Raw genomic sequence first — 16,375 nt, 5'->3', positions numbered from 1 at the left:
GGCTAGGTGGCTCACCCCTGTCTTGGCTTAGACACTGTAGGAAAGGAGAATATGGGCGTTGGACAAGGATTGAAAATCGGGCCACCCATTTACCTATACGTGTCATACATGCATATAACTGGATGCATAAATCAGATACCTGGGTGCCCACCATCAGGAAATAAGGTGTTTGCATCCTTCTATGTAATCTCCAGACATAGTCTGTTGGCTCTGAAGAGCCTCCCTTTCACATCGGTTCAACATCCCACTGCCTGCTCTCACACCTTATGCTTTGCTTTAACTACCCCCAGTGGTCTGCCTGCTGAGATTTATACATCCTTTATGTTGTGATAAACAAACACAGTTCACCATGCAGGGTCATCTCCTCTCTGCTGATGTTATGAGCAAGGAGAAATACTGAGGGGTTCTTGGTTAGTCTTGTGCTCAAAGACAGCCCCTTCTCTCCTGGAGACACCAATGGGCTGACCTCCAGGTCGGGGCTGGTTAATGAACCCATGTTTCTGCTCCCATTATTGCAAAGGCTCCCTTGGAGCGCTGGTGATCCCCCATCAGATGGTTTCTGTAACTGTACCCCCAAACCCTCCCACTCTCAGTCAGCTTAGAGTTGACATTTCATATCACTGTGTGTTACGGAAATGTTGCAAGTGCTCTTTCCAGGGCAGGTTAATGGCAGAAATTAAATAATCAAATCTACGACTAAAGTGAGACTGGGACATGGGAAGGAAAGGAGCCAGGTATGATTAATAATCCTTTTCCTAGAGGCCTTTGGGGGAACGCCAGCACTGCAAAACTCATGGTCAAGCTACAGCCTGGAGATGTCGAAGATGGGTCATTCTCTAAAGCTCTGTGGGCCATATTAAAGCCTTATTTACAAGCTTAGGTTTGGAGACACACGGCAGCTACTTGAAAGGAAAAGGGTATCATCTCTGTATGAACAATGACTCACTAACCCTTCCCCAAAACAGATCCCTTCAGCTCCAAAACCTCATGTGATATCCACACCTTGGCATCTCTTCCTCCCTCCTTCTACCCTCTTGATATCTCACTCATCTACTCAAGCAAGCAAGGCTCAGCAAAGAGAACATGCACCCCACAAACAAAAGTCAAGGGAAGGCGGGACTGAGCTTGAATGGCATTCCCACATTTCCATATTTCCAGATTTTGGGCTCTATGTAGAGAGCGTGAACCCTCCTCCATGTCCTGCTCCTGTCTGTGTCCCTTTCATGCTGGTGAGATTTGTTGCGGGATAATTCTCAACGACCATCTCCCCACAACAAAGCCGCCCCCTTTAGATGTGGGCAGATGATATAGAAAATGGGTGGTTCAGGCTGATTTCATGAGGCCTAATAAATCTTCAGTAAATTAAAACTCATCCCCCTTTCCTCCCCTCCCCGGGCCTTTGTCTTGCTAATACACATTAAGCCCTGCCTGGCTACACACTTTGAGGCATTTCGGAGGTGAGGTCTGTACAAAGCTGCAGATGTGGGAGCTTTAAAGGACCTTTGGCCCCGGTGTTACCCATTAACATCAGCCATGCCAACACAAGAATCTCACCATGGTTCTCTCCCCTCAAAAGGGCTCCCAAGTAACAACCTCGCCTTTTGAAGGGGGGGAAAGAAATAAAAGAACAGAAGGAATGAGCAAGGGAGAATGAGAGAGAGACCTTCCAAAAGAGGTGTTCCCTGTAAGGCTAATTTTGTCCCTAAATCATTGTCTGAAGCTGGTTGCTAGTTAGAAATTGCTTAAGAAATCAGTGCACCTCTTTCAAGCAAGGCGATGCTGGAACTCACAACAGTGTTCGCTGGTATATGATTCATTTCTCTCATCTCCACTGACCGTTTCCACCCTGACCTTCCTAGTTTCAGACCTTGAAATAAAGAGCCCTAATGCAGTCCCATATTCAAAGAGCTACTTTTGTCCCATACCCAGGTTTTTATTCCTGTTCAGATGTTCTCTATGCTTTCCACCCCTCTTTAGAAATCAAAATCAAGCTGCCATCAGGGCTGGAAACAAAATGACAGGCCAAAAATATGTCTGAGAATGTAATAGCCCTTCTGGAGTATCCCCTTTTGCCCTAGTGCCTTCTGTTATCCTTTTACTTGGAGCATGCTGGTGCCCTATGTACTTGCATCCCCTATCCGATACAAGGGAAAATACAGCCAGGAAAGCCACGTAATTAATGAACCTGCCTGTTTCCAGTGGGCAAAGATTTGAATAAAAGCTTCAAGGATGTGAACAATTCACTTCTCTGTTCAGTGTGTTCACCGAGGTGCTTTCAGGTGTGACTCAAACAAGAAGTAACAGCTCCTCTCCCCAGGTTTCTCAGCAGAGGCTGCGCCTTCCATCCCTTCAAGCACTTTGGCTAAAATGTAAAGAGAAACTTTGTGGCCCTATGTGGGTGCTTTAGAAGTTGTAAGGTGTGATGAATGAGCTCTAAAAAACACAGATCAAGAGGAAGATAGCGGGGATGAAAGGATAGACAGTTAGATCAGACTAGACATCCTGGGATGAAAGGAAAGGTGAATGGGTAGTTAGATTAGACAGTTATGGTAAGTGGAAGGCAGGAAATCCAAACTTGTAGGTGTTTATCCTAAACTCCAGATCTGCACCTGTAAAGGCTGCTGCCTTACTTCATTTTTATTCAGTCCTTTCATAAGCAAATTTCCCAGCACAATCAGGAGGTGCTCCTGGCACAGGGGCTGTGAGCATGGGAGAGAAATGAAACAAACTGACCAATCAACCTCATTTATATATATTTTTTTTTAAATCTCAAAGGAAAGCTTAGATCTCCATTCCTTTTAAACTTTTGGGCAAAGGCATAGGTCAGTTCTCATTTTATCAGGACCACTTTGTCCATCCCGGTGAGAAGGGACCGTGCACTTTGAACAAGCTACTGTATGGTGGGCTCCGGAGGATTACGTCCAGGGTTTCCCTCTGGAGCACGGAGCTTGTTAACTCTGGACTGTGGCTGGAGGCTAAGGCTGAGAGTTCTCCCTGTCCAATCAGATAAGCATGAATGCCTCTCACTCTGCTAGCAAGCTAGCATGAAACCCTACAGTGTCACACCAAATAATGGTACTGAGATGAGAGTGTGTTCTACATTCATTCGCCAAATCAAATCCCAACAACATCCAAACCAGTTCAGATATTTATCTGGGGCTGCTTGTCTATCCCAAAAGCACAATGAGACTTGTCATGTTTCTATGCTTTCCTGGTGAGACTATTTTACAACAAAGCAATTATCCCTTGGGGATCATATAACTATTTACATATTCATTTCCTGGTGTCATACCCATCATTTCCTATCATATCACAGGAAGGCAGCTGCCGTCCTCTCACTCTGTGCAGTCCTCAGCAATTCAGGCTGATAAGCAGCATGGAGCTTAGAAATCAGCTGGAGAGGCACACCGGGGTATTGTGCTGCCTTTCTTTATGTGGCAAAACTTCAGATAAGTGGAGAAGTGTATCACCAGTGATATAAAATCTACCCCACTCACTTCAGTGGAATTTTACACTGACAACTTCAACCTTCTCATGTAACTTTGTACATTAGCCTTCTATGCGAAACCTTGACCAAAAGCTACAGTTTTGTTTTCCTCCTACATGAGGGACACATGAAAATTAGCAGAACAGCACTTTTTTCATGTCAAGACACTTGTAAAAGTATTTTTCAATAGACAGTTGAACCATAATAAAATGTGTAATATGCTCCATTTTTGCCAGTAATTGGGTTGCATGTCAACCCCTTATGCCTCCATCTACAAAGACTCCTGCATTTATTTCTATGACATCGATTAATTTTATTCCAAAATCACTACAAAGCCCAAAGTTGCTCAATACCTCTGTTCAGGCATAATAAAAAAACATAATGTGGAGCAATACTGCCTTCCTCTGAAGCTTAATCATTTAAGCCTTGATCAATTAAGGCCCAACTGCTCTCTGGTCCTGCATAGTCAAAGAAAAGATCCTCCTAAGGTCTGAACACCTCCTGCAGATGCCTCTGCTTGTCACCGACAATAAAGGTGGTGAAAAACAATTAGATTCTCATCTGCAGTACTTCAGTTATGTACCAAGTTTAGGTGAAGAAAATCACCTTTTGGATGTCTGAAATGAGTGTCACAGCCACCACGCTGACAGTGAGCAAACATATCTCAGCATTTGGCTCTTCACACTTTGCCCTGAATAGGAAAAATAGTCTTGTTGCCAGTTGATTGCGGTTTTCACTCCATTAAAAACCAGGAAAGGATGATCCAAATGACATTTTAAAGACATACATAAAAACTCTGGCAGGAAATAAACCCAAAGAGGACAAATATGGGTTTCATTGTGAATACTGTAAGCCTCAAAGTGGCTACAGAGCAGTAACTCTTTTATGAAGGACCCTCCACCTGAGATCCTGAATGTACTTTGCAAACAAATGCACCCCACCTTCTAACATCTACCTGGCCTGACCGACAGACATTGCTAAGACTTAGGGCCTCATCCTGCTGAAATTTACCCCTTCGTTTGGAGCAGGATGCAGTTCCCTTGGCACACAAATGCACACAGCTCTTTGAAATGCTTGGCAAAGTCATTCACTGCGAGGGGCATGCTCAAACCTGCTCCACTTGAAGGGAAGCACAAAACTATTATTGACTTCAAAGGCAGTGGGACTCAGCCCCAGGGTGGAAATTAGCTTCAACATTAATTGAATAAAAAGAGGGGGATTCCCTTCGAAGAACTGTCACTTCCTGGGCCATGGGATGAGATTTGTATTGAACGCAATTATAACTAGGCCAAAACACTGGAAAACAGGTGCTGAATTCCGTGGCTAGGCACCCCAAGATCCAGTGGAGGTGAACAAATATGTATAGAAACTCAAGGTGGAGTTTAATTTGCCTGACCACAACCCTGCTGAAGGACAGGACAAGGGCAGAGGCTCCTGAAAAGCACCACAGCTCCTGCAGCTGGAAGCAGAGGCAGGACCTCAGCTCCCATTAGGCAAAGTACATGTGTGAGTATTTCTAAACCTCTATCATCTAAAGAAGAGGTGAAAAGGAAAAATAAATACGAATTAAGTATGGTCAACAGAGGCAGCTGGGAAAGTGCATCCCAACAAGGTGTGAACTGCTGAATTCAGCCCCCAGGGCTGGAAATACCACTAACCTCCAGGCTTAAAATGTCCCTCATGAGGTGTCCATGAGCCCCAAAAGTCTTAGCTCAGCCTTGACTCCATGTGTTTGCTGCCTCCAGGAATGTGTTGGGGCAGGCAGATTTTGGTTAGGACACATTTGCTATTGAACCTTATTCCTCCAGGATTATGAAGCCCCTGATATCTCTGAGACGTCTCTGCATTTTTTGATGTGGTGTCCAGATCTTTGTCACTTTTCTCCCCCATTTATACACACCAGCACTTGTGGGCTGGAGCACCTTTTCCCAGCTCTGGTAAGCAGCAAATCAGATTTACTACCACTTCTGAATCTCACTCAAAGAACTACTTAGAAAAAATTATTAAAATCAATAAACCGGATTCCTCTCCCCACCAAATGACCCCGCAAATCCTCAGCACCCTCTGGCCTTGGGAAGGGTGCAATTCCTGCAAGAACAACCCTCTCCAAACATACCAGTAGCTTCCCTTTTCGACTCACAGACAAAACTAGACAGCATTTACAATGAATAATCACCCTGCCTGAGCAGGATTTTGCCATTTGCTTCCTCCTGCAGCACATTAGGCTCTTACAGAGACAAAGCCCAATCGGCTGAAAGCATCGCTCTTCTCTGCGTCACTGAAACCTACTCTATTTTCTCCCTTCCCCGAGGAGAAGGGTCTGAATCAGTGATTTGTGGCTCAGGGCAATGCTCAGAGCTGCCTTTCCCAGGAATTGCAGTAGCCCATGAGGTGAAGGTGTCAACATCAGATAAAGAGGAATTCACCCACCGGACAGCTAGCATATCTGATCTCAGCTTAGGTTACTTGCTGAGCAAAGACCAGCAAGATGCCTCAGAGCAGCCAACCCTCTTGAAAAAGGTAGTATAATGAGATCAAATGTGTTCACTGTTAGGAGGTCAGAAAGGGAAGCAAGTAATGGCATCAGAGAGCTGGGCAAATCCTCTACGGACCCCAGGACAGCTTGCCTCTGGTGAAGAGCCAACCCAGGGGAACAACAAATTGGGCCACAGATATTCAGACACCAGTTTTGGATGCTTTAATTTGTCTAGAGGATGGAGCCAAGATTTGATTCCCCAACAAGGGGAATGGAGTTTCAATCAGGTCCCCAGGGGAATTTATTACTGGGCTGATGACTGCTCCTGGCCTGCAGTCTCCCCGGGTATTTCTCCTCCAGGCTGAGGGTTGTCAGTGCTTCAAGCCTGCCCTTATCCCCACACTCCTGTGGTTGTATCTGGGTCTATTCTCCTTCTGGTTTGCACCTTCTTATAGATCATAGCACTGAGAAAATGTTCCTTCAACAGTTGTATAGCCACTGTGGAAAGCTCTTTTCATCAGCAGGTGTCACACAGCTCTGCCACAAAGAACAAGGTCCCTATTGCCATTTTCTACGTGAGGAATGTAAAGCAGAAAGACACTTGACTGAGGGCATTCACCAGACCAGGGGCCAGGGAGAGAACAGCTCTCCCAAGTTTCTGTCTTGTGCTTTTATAGCAGACTTCTGCCAGCCTTCCTCTCATAGTAAAATGAAACATGTGCTATTCTGTGATAGAAAGAGCATTGCACATGAATAGCCATCAGTCAAAAAGGATGTGCTGTGAGGATGGCCCAAATGCCCAGTTTGGAGAAGAAAAGAACAGTGTTGTGACCCCAGCAAAGGGCAGGACCCCCGCGCTCCACCACTGCCCTCTGCCGCCAAAGCCTTCACCTCTGACACCCCGACCATGCCCTTTCTCCAGGGTCTTTCTGCAGCCAAGGCTACCAAATTCACATCGGCTCTCCGTGAAAGGCCATGAGTTCATCTGAATCATCCTCGCCTGCAAACCGTGCCAAAACTTGGAAAGAGATGCTAAAGCTGAGAGCCTCTATAGTACAAACTGGCTGCTCTGGACCTTTGTGGTTCTGTCTTGAATATCACAGAGACAAGTTTTATCATATGAAATACATCATGCACTCATGATCTGGGTGGCTGACCTTGCAAGACATGCCACTGAGTGTGGTGCAGTGATGCCTGACTCTCCCTCACAAACGAGTGAAGTCCCCTGCCAGGAGCTACCTTGTCCTCCTTGCCTTTGTCCTCGTGTGCGCACAAACCACATTTCCTCCACCTCCCCTGAGAGAACTGACCAGTTCTCTGCATGATGCTTGGGATGAAGAGCACAGCAGTGTCCTGGCTGCCTCCTTTGGGGTTTCCTATCTTCTTTGTGCCTGCCAACTGCCTCTGGGTAACTGCTGCCTCAACACGCCTCTGCCCAAGTGGTGTATTGTTGAGGCACCCAGATGGGTGTTTAGCTAACCTCAAAGACTTGCTCTAGCAGACAAGATTTCTGTGCTTTTCCAAGAGAGCAGAGCCAGGCAGAGGCAAAACTTCAGAAACACTCCATGAATTAAAAGAATAATAAGTGAAACATAAGCTGTGTGTTGTTTCTATTATTTATCCTGCAGCTTTTAACTAACCAGCAGTACCAGAGCACCTCCAGGGGACAGCCTCCCTCCCTCCTTCCTCCTCCCTCCCTCCCAGCAGCATAAATAAGGAGAAAGCTCCACCCAAGTGAGTGAACCGATACAGAAGCTCCCTGAGCCAACATGAGAGGAGAAATCAGGCCTTAAAATTGACATAGGCAAGGACTACTTCTATTCATTTACTGCTGCACTCCTATATGTCATTTATGCACATCTAAACGTGCAGTGCTCCAGCTCTCCCGCAGCAGCAACCGAGCTTTCTGCGTGTTTAAATGAGCTCAGACTGACCTGAGCTCCTGTTGCTCCCAGGAGTATGACAAAAGTTCACCTTTTCCCAGACATGAGATAATTTTGGAGCATGCTCGCACACCCCCTACTCTCCAGCCCCTGCATCCTTCCTGGGATGCTGAAGGGTGAAGAGTGAAAGAGGTATACATGGATCCGCTAGCATTAATCTCCTCTCAGGATGGCCTTTTAAGCAGGAGAGGTTATAAATAAATAAAGCAAAAAGGATCTCCGACTGTCATCCATGAGCTGGCCTCCTTCTCTCTTTCTCACCCCAGATCCCTCCCTCCCTCCCCTTTCACAGACATCCTCTGCATCAATGAGCGGGACCGGAAGGCAGCAAACTTCCACCTCCCCGCTCATGCGGAAAGAAATCGCACTCTGTTTCAAGAGTCCACGTTGCCTGGCTTTATTTCAGCTCTGCACATTGTTCTGGCTGGGGAAGGGGGAGGAAGGAGGTAGAGATGGGGCATTGTTTGCAATTCAAATAGCTGGACCTCAGGAAAAACCAATAAATTTAAGTCACTAGAGAATTTCAACAAGCAGGGCCACTTTCACAAATAGGAAGCCTCCTCCCTATCGGTGGGGGCTGTTGAGGAGCCACTAGACAAGAGAATAACTAAGCACTCGTGGGGCTGAGAGCTTTTCACTCAATGAAGTCCAAACCAAACAAATTCCCCCTTTAGGAGATGCCTTTATCCAAACACTCTGAGCACACACAGAAAGGGGCACGGTGCCTCCGACTCTCTGCGTTTGCTAAATCAGGCCTGTTTTCTTCTCCCCCTTCCCTGCCCGTCATCAGTCTCAGCTGCGGGCTGGTGGAGGTTTGGAAGCGCACCCTTGGCACGGCATAGTTTGTAAAGCCCCGCAGATGCTGTTGGTGGAAGGGCGATGTGAAAATTCGCCCGCCGTAAATCCCCATTCATGTAGTAAGCGTGGTGCAGGAATAAATTGCACCAGGACTGGATTTATAGGTGAGGTGGCTTGTACCAGCTTAGTGTTTAATTTTCGGTTCAGCTTTAACTGCCCTTTCTTAGGAGGATTTAAGGATTTCCATAACTCATTCCAGCTAGCGCACCACAGTGCAAATCCCACCGCTCTGCCCCCTCCTCCCCTCCCTCACAGGGGTTCCCTGGAGCCCAGACAAATCTCTGTTGAGCAAGGGAGAGGAAGGCTCCTGCTGCAGAGAGGCCATGACTCTGCAACGTCCTCTCGGGCCGGGAGTGCTCTTTGTCCTCATCTGGCTTTGCCTGCCCCACACAAGTCAGGCATCGATAAAAGCAAGGAAACGATGTGAACAAAAAGATCCTTTGACACCACCTAAGCACTGTGTTGAGGTACCTGACAAATCAGAGAAGCGTGGGACTGGCTATCAATGGCCCAACTTGAGGTATAGCATTGCTGAGACGTACATGGAGAAGGAAACAATGAGGTGATGGTCCTCCCTGCCCTGTCATCCCATTTTGGAGGTCCCTGATTTGATGCTAACCCAATAACATAGGTAAACTGAAAGAGCTGACATGACTGACCTGAGCCAGGGAAGGGGCCCCAAAAGCCCCTTCATTTCCCCCAGTTCAGGCCCTATCCTGGACTAGCTGGAACATAAAATTCAGACTCCTGCTTTTCATCCTTTCCCCATGACTCTTCTTCCTCCTCCTTACTTATTGCACAACTTCCTTTTCCCTCTTTTGCCATCTCTCACGAAACTGTTTGGTTTTCCTAGCCAAGACTGCAGGTTTTGCAGTGTTGGTGTGAGCAGTCATCCAACCATGCAGCTGCATCTCCCCCCAGTCCCATGTTGCTGCAAGTTTCCTGGGTGCCTTAGAGGCTGCCTTTCCATCAGGCTTGCTTACAGATGCCACACTTTCTCTCCTTGATTTCTTTTTCTGTCCTGTTTTGCACTAGCTTATTCCATGTTATCTTCAAGGAAACAGGGCCAAGTGTGATCTAACAAGGACAGCAAAATTTCTTGCTTTTTCTCAACTATCTTGCCCTAACAAGAAGGACAATTCTTATCAGCAAAGTGGGGAGTGCTCACCAGCCATGGAGATCTCTGTGAGTCACATGCAAAATATGAAGTGGATAAAGTCACACAACACCCAGGTTGTTTTCACACCTTTCTTGGGTCTACAAATTCATGTAAGTTCATGGGAAGAACTGAGGCTATCTCCCAGGATCACCCCTTGCATTGCCTGGCAGGCTGGCCAGGACGTCAAGAGGAAAAAATGCCAAAAAAATCCACTGGCCAGTCTCTGCTTGCTTACAAAATGGAACTTTCTCCCATTTTTTGCGTAGTTAATTAGTTGCAGGAATGTGGCTGCAGGGATAGCCCATGTCCTGTGAAGAGAGACATGGATTTGTAGGTGTGGCACTGTTACCTCTGAGGAAGACGGACCAGTGATTGAACATACTGCAGTTCCTGCTCACTGAGATCCCACCACGCCACCTCTGAGCCCTGTCACAGAAAGAAATTTGCCATAGAATAACAACATAGATGTTAAGCAAACCTATACTCCAGATGCGATGCAGCTCAATGAGGTCCTTACTAGTGCACCTAAACCCAGCAGCACGCCAATGGCTTGCACCAGTGTATCCACACCAATGCTGGTATGCCACTCTCAATGTTTCTTGCCAAGGCAGGACTTCAGATCCAATTCAGATGCTCCTATCTGTGCTAACGCTATCTCTGGTATCTCCATTCAAGACAGAAGATGACAAAGTTACTACTGACTTTGCACAATGTACCTCAAAACAGATTTATAGGAGGAATTCAATCTATAGTCATGGAGATGTTTGGTACACAGCTGCCACTTACTATCAAGACGCTTAATTCCCTAAGGGTTTATGTCAAAACACAAAAGTTTTTCTGAATTAACTACAGAAGAACATTTAAGCAGGACATGTTAAACTGCAATCAACTCCTGTGCAGATGCTCTTGTCTGGAGGTGGCTATAAGCTAATATATCTTAATTCACTTTGAAATGAAAGTAAATCAAACAAATCAACTCTGAATAAAAAGTACTTTAGTGGTCCAGAACTCATCCATGAAATACATATATTATATATGTATAAAATATATATATAATCTATATGTATGTGTATAAGTGTAATTTTTTTTTTTTTCAGATTAACATTTTTACATGACTGTGGCCCTCTGGGTTGCAAAGAAGAGAAGGGGTCTCTCTAAGCAACACTTTCTTTAACAACAGGCAAGCTGTGCTTATCACTAACCAGCCGCCTCTGTGACTATTCTGCTCCTGTTTCGTTCATTTTGCTGGTTCCTGGATCTTATTAATGTAGGTGTGAGGGGGTGGGGGACGAAAACTCAGACCCCATTGTTTATGTCTTGCTGGTAGGAAGGGGGACGGAGAAAAATAAAAGCTAACAATAAAGCAAAGCGTTAGCCAAAAGAATGCTTTTATTGCCACCAGGAGTAATTCAAACCTTTTGTGGTGGTTTTGAGACAAACTTTATGGTGGTCAAGTCATACATTGCTGGTTGGATCTAAAAAACAGGCAGGATATTTTACGACCATTAATAAATGTTTGTAGCCTGCCTACGAACACGGGAGAGGTGATCACACCTCTCAAGCTGATCACCTGCAGTGGTCAGAGAACTGACTTCTACCCCCATCCACCCTCTCCACATGAATTACTGCTAGATGCATTAAGGGAAGAGTTGCTTTTACTCTTTTTATCCTTTCTCTGAAGTATCGGTGTTTGCTGGTTCAGTACACAGGATACCAGACTCAAATGGGGCAGTTTAGGCCAGTTTGCAAATCTCACAGAGCTTCACAAAATTACTCTGGGTCAAATCTCCCCTCACCCTGAGACTCCAGATAGGATGTACTTAAACTGTATGGAAATTACCTTGTCACCCATTTAAGGCCTCTCACCAGATTGCTATAAAACAGGGGCACTGACTCCTAAAGAATTGCACTTATTCATAGATTTTAGGGCCTTTGTGATTCTTTAGCTTGACCTGCTGCACAGCCCAGGTCAGGGGACCACCCCACGTTGATTCCTGCTTCAAGACCAATAGCTGTGGCAGAATTAGAGCAGAGTAAATCCTCCTGTCTTGAGTTAACAATTTACAGCAATGGGGGAAAAAAAAAAGTGTGTGTATGTGTATATATATATATATACACACACACCCCAATGTTGAGGCAGCAGTTCTTCAGGAGAAATGCCACCTCTGTTAAAAAACATGATTCTTATTCCCTACTCTTCCTGTGGATTTTCAACACCTTTGCTGTGTTTGCAACAGTGAGGTTTGCACCATTAGCATCCCAGAATATACCATCTGATTTTTCCCAAATACAGGACACTCATACTGAGGGGAATGCCTCTGGTTTCTGTGTGATTATCACCATCCCAAAGAGGAAGATATCAAAACCACTGATAATTTTATCTTTTTGTTTTGAATAGTGGTAGAATTCACTCCTACTTTAACACCACTAGCCATGGATTTCCTCCACTATTCTTTTGCTTCCTTCATCAATTTTTCTGTGATCTTCAATTTCTAATTTATCCAGATTGATAAATGCTTCCCCCTCTCATTCACTCATATTTCACTCTCAGGGAATTGCCTGCACTCGTCATTCCTCCATCTCCAACTTTAACCATAGCAAGCACATTGATTTTAATGGGGTTTAATGCTTTCACAAAGCACTCCTGACTGCTCTACACTCCTGGCCCTCATCGCTGTTTGCCTAATCTCTCCAGAACAATGTATGAACACTTATGTCCATTTCCAGATCATTGAAGGGAATATTGCACAGCATCAGGCCTACCAGCCCAGATCCCTCAGGAAACCTGCGGAAACGCTTGGAGCTAATGACAAACCTCCATTCTGGTATCTGTTGATGCCTAATTGGTCAAATGCCATATGGAAAATCCAAGGGTGAGAGTCACCTTCTTTGACTTCAGCTATATGAAGGTGAGGTGTTTGGTCTAAGCTATTTGCATGCACCCCTTGTGTAGTCACTAGCAACACAGTCAGCAGCAGAAGGTGATTTGGCCCATATCAAAATAGGGGGTTAAATCTGGTGGAGTTGCCATCTCTGTTCACTAGCATGAAGGGGAACAAGGCAATTAGCACTTGACATAGAGATGGCTGCACTGAGGTGAAGCCCCTGTATCCATAATACACATGCACAGAGCAGTCTCTATCAACCAGCTTGCAAATAAGGTTTCCTTTTTCAAAAATATTGGCAAACAGAAGAAGCAACCACCAGTCGGACTGTGTCCTAATGCCTGACACACTTTCTCTGCTGGATGTCACCCCTCCATCCTTCTTCCAGCAGAGATGCTGCTAAGTGTGCTCCCTAACCCGTGTCAGCCTACACCAGCCTGGTTGCCTTTGCCAGTAACTAAGGAGCAGTGTCAGATGAATGCCTTGCTGGGCAAAACAGTGATTTCCAAGAGAGATAGGATGTGCTTCTTCTATCGCTTGTCACTTTACTTTCTGAAGGCTGCTGTCAATGTTCTATATGGATGTCATGTCAACAACATCTCCTAGGGCCTTATTAGCTTATGAGTTAGGTCACTTGCTTTAAAGCTGCCAGTGTCTAAGAAGTAGATAGTGCTATTCCCAGCCCACCCTTTTTGCCCACTTTCTACTTCTAAAACAAATCATAATGAGCAATTTTAACATTTTGGGCTTGTAATTCTCCCCATAACAAGTTGGTATTTCCAAAAAAAATTCTGTTTCCCCCATCCTCTTTTCCGGGTACCTAACATAGGTTTAGGAATAATTCAACAGTGTCTTTTCTTCAGTAGTCTTAGTGCTTTGATTAATGGCAGTGGTGTTGATGTAGCTGTGATGGTTTAAGGATGTATTAATTAATTAACCTTGTCTCCTGATTAATTTTGTTCTTGACATCTTGATTTTATGCTAAATTAATTCTCATTTATCCCCGCTTCCACCCTCCCTTTCATAGATCACTCTCCTCACTTCTAATCAGGTTTCCCCTTAGATTATTTCCCCCCCCTACTGAAACGGAGATCACTCAAACTATGCAGGCGCTCCTACCCCTCAAGGATTGATTTATCCTCCACAACACCCACGCCTCGTTCCCCTGGGGGACTGCCCACTTCCACACCCAACTTCTTTAACTGATAGTATGAGAGGACCCCTAGAAAAGTTCATCTAGATGTTCCCTGGGTCCAGCAATCTTCTATCCATCGCTGACCAGGAACCTCTTATCTGTCTTCTCCTTCCACATTGCACACACTCTCTGCCTGAAAAAAGGGTCCCCGTTCCCGCATAAGGTCCCTAGGTTGCCACCACAGAACCACCACCAACCCCATCAGTTTTAATACGGCAATGAAGACTGAACCAAAGCCCTTCTGGTTTTAAAGCGTAAGTCCCTTTCACATGGAGTCAAGAGATAGGAGTCAAACTTGCTGGGGTTAAGCACAACCAGCTACCAGCAAGGGAGATGTCTGAAGGCAGCGGCACTTTCCCAGCCAAGAGCACAGTGAGAGCCCTGGTGAGAGTTTCTCACCAAGATGCAGGGATTTGGGATGCATTCACATAGGAGGAGTTCAGTTAAACTAAAGCTTCCAAACCCTTTCTAGGGACTGTTGCTGGATTTTATCAACAGCTCTCCTCTTTTTACCCTGGCCCCAAACAAAATAAGTTAATCAAATGGGGTTTGCTGCCTGGAGACTGAAGGAGTGGAAACATACCCCTCAGTCGTGCCAATGACTGGAAATAGCCCGGTATAAACTTAATTATTATGCATTGCGAATAGCAACACACCCTGGTTATTACAATCACTGTCCATCAGTTCACGATCCACGCAAAAGCCATGGTTGGTGAATTCTATTTTATGATGCAAATGTAGCCAATCAATACAGGGATTTTGTTTGATCAGAGGCTCTTTTTCCTTTTTTCAGAGGAAAAAAACCCCTTATTTTGCATGTCCAGCCCCTCAGCTGGAATAGATCCGCATAACTCTGCCCGTGCAAGTGAGTTCTTGCTCATTTACACTAGGTGAAAGTCTAGCTAGTATAAAAAGGGGAGATATAAACTCACTGTGCAGTCAGAGCAGGACACTTTTCACAAGCAGAATGGTTAAAGGAGAACTAGGCATAAAACCTACAGGAAGACAGCAAAGAATTTTGGGTTTGTGTATGTACATGCTCAGGCATTAGAAAGAAAAGTCTATACATTTTTAACCACAAAAGATTTCACTGGACAACATGGTCTAGCAGGAGCTTTAAAGGGGAAAAGCAGTTCACAGACTCTTCTGAATGCATCTCCAGTAGCTGGGTTGTTAAGACATTCAGGGCTGTTAATGTGTACTGTCAGGCCATTGTAACCAAACCTTTAATCCTGGGCCTGTCAGACTTGAAGGAAAACTAAGGGGCTGACAGTACTGCAGCAAATGGATTTTCCTTCTCTGCTCTCATCGCCTCCCCCCTCTTCCCTCCATTTAAAGTTAGAATAACATTGAGTCTATTCCTTTCAGGGCTTGCAAAACAACTAGAAAAAAAAAAAGGGTGGGGGGCGGGAGGAAAACCTAGCCTAGATGGACAATCTTCCCTTTCCAAATCCCAGTCCCCAAACTGGGAGCACTTGGCATAGTCTGGTCAGATCCAGGCTGCCTGAGAGCTCTTCCTCCCTGGCTCTGGTTATAAAGTTCTCATGAGCTTATTTTTATTTTCAGACATCTTTATATGAGGAGGAACACAAAGAGCTACATAGGACACATCAGGCACAATTGCAAAGTCTTGCATTTTGGTTTTTGTCTTTGGTTTCAGACCTTACCCACATGGGACACGAGAGTTGACAATGTGACATGTACAGACACTTTTCTTGTATGTCTACAAGGCTCTTCATCACCCACACATCCCTTACAGCCTTACTTAATGAGATCTTGGTCCGGGATTTCAACTTTTAAAGCATGATGGGTGTACTCTGTGGTAGGGCCTGTGTCTGCTACCCAGCGTTCCCTAAACCTCCATCCAGCCCTTCCCTTCCAAGTTCATCTGCCATTTTTTGGTCTGTTCTGGATGATTAAGAAAGGCAAAGACAACAGGTAAGGTGTGATAATTTGCAACCTGTTCCTGGCACACGGTGTACTGCTCAGAGGAGGATTTGCCATAGGCTCTCCAGAAATTTTGAGACCACCTCTTTCTCTGACACGTGGGGATACTACCCACTTTGCAATGTGAGACGACTAGATGGTGCACTAGAGGATGAAAGATGGACATCAGGAAATAGGGCCAAGTGTTATTAGGAGTGAGCACAGTACCAACAGCCTGTTCTTTGTCAGATAGCCTTGCAGACAGGGGCTGACCACCAGCTGATGCAGCTTCCCTTGGAGCTTCAGCCTGCTATCTTGGCCACATGCTCTGCAATGTTGACCCCTCAGACTCCAGACATATATATGAAAAGATCATAGAATCATAGAATGGTTTGGGTTGGAAGGGACTTTAAAGATCATCTAGTTCCAACCCCCCTGCCATGGGC

Source organism: Buteo buteo, chromosome 13, assembly GCF_964188355.1.
Source record: "Buteo buteo chromosome 13, bButBut1.hap1.1, whole genome shotgun sequence".
NCBI classification, from domain to species: Eukaryota; Metazoa; Chordata; class Aves; order Accipitriformes; family Accipitridae; genus Buteo; species Buteo buteo.
Note: the sequence above shows the minus strand (reverse complement) of the source record.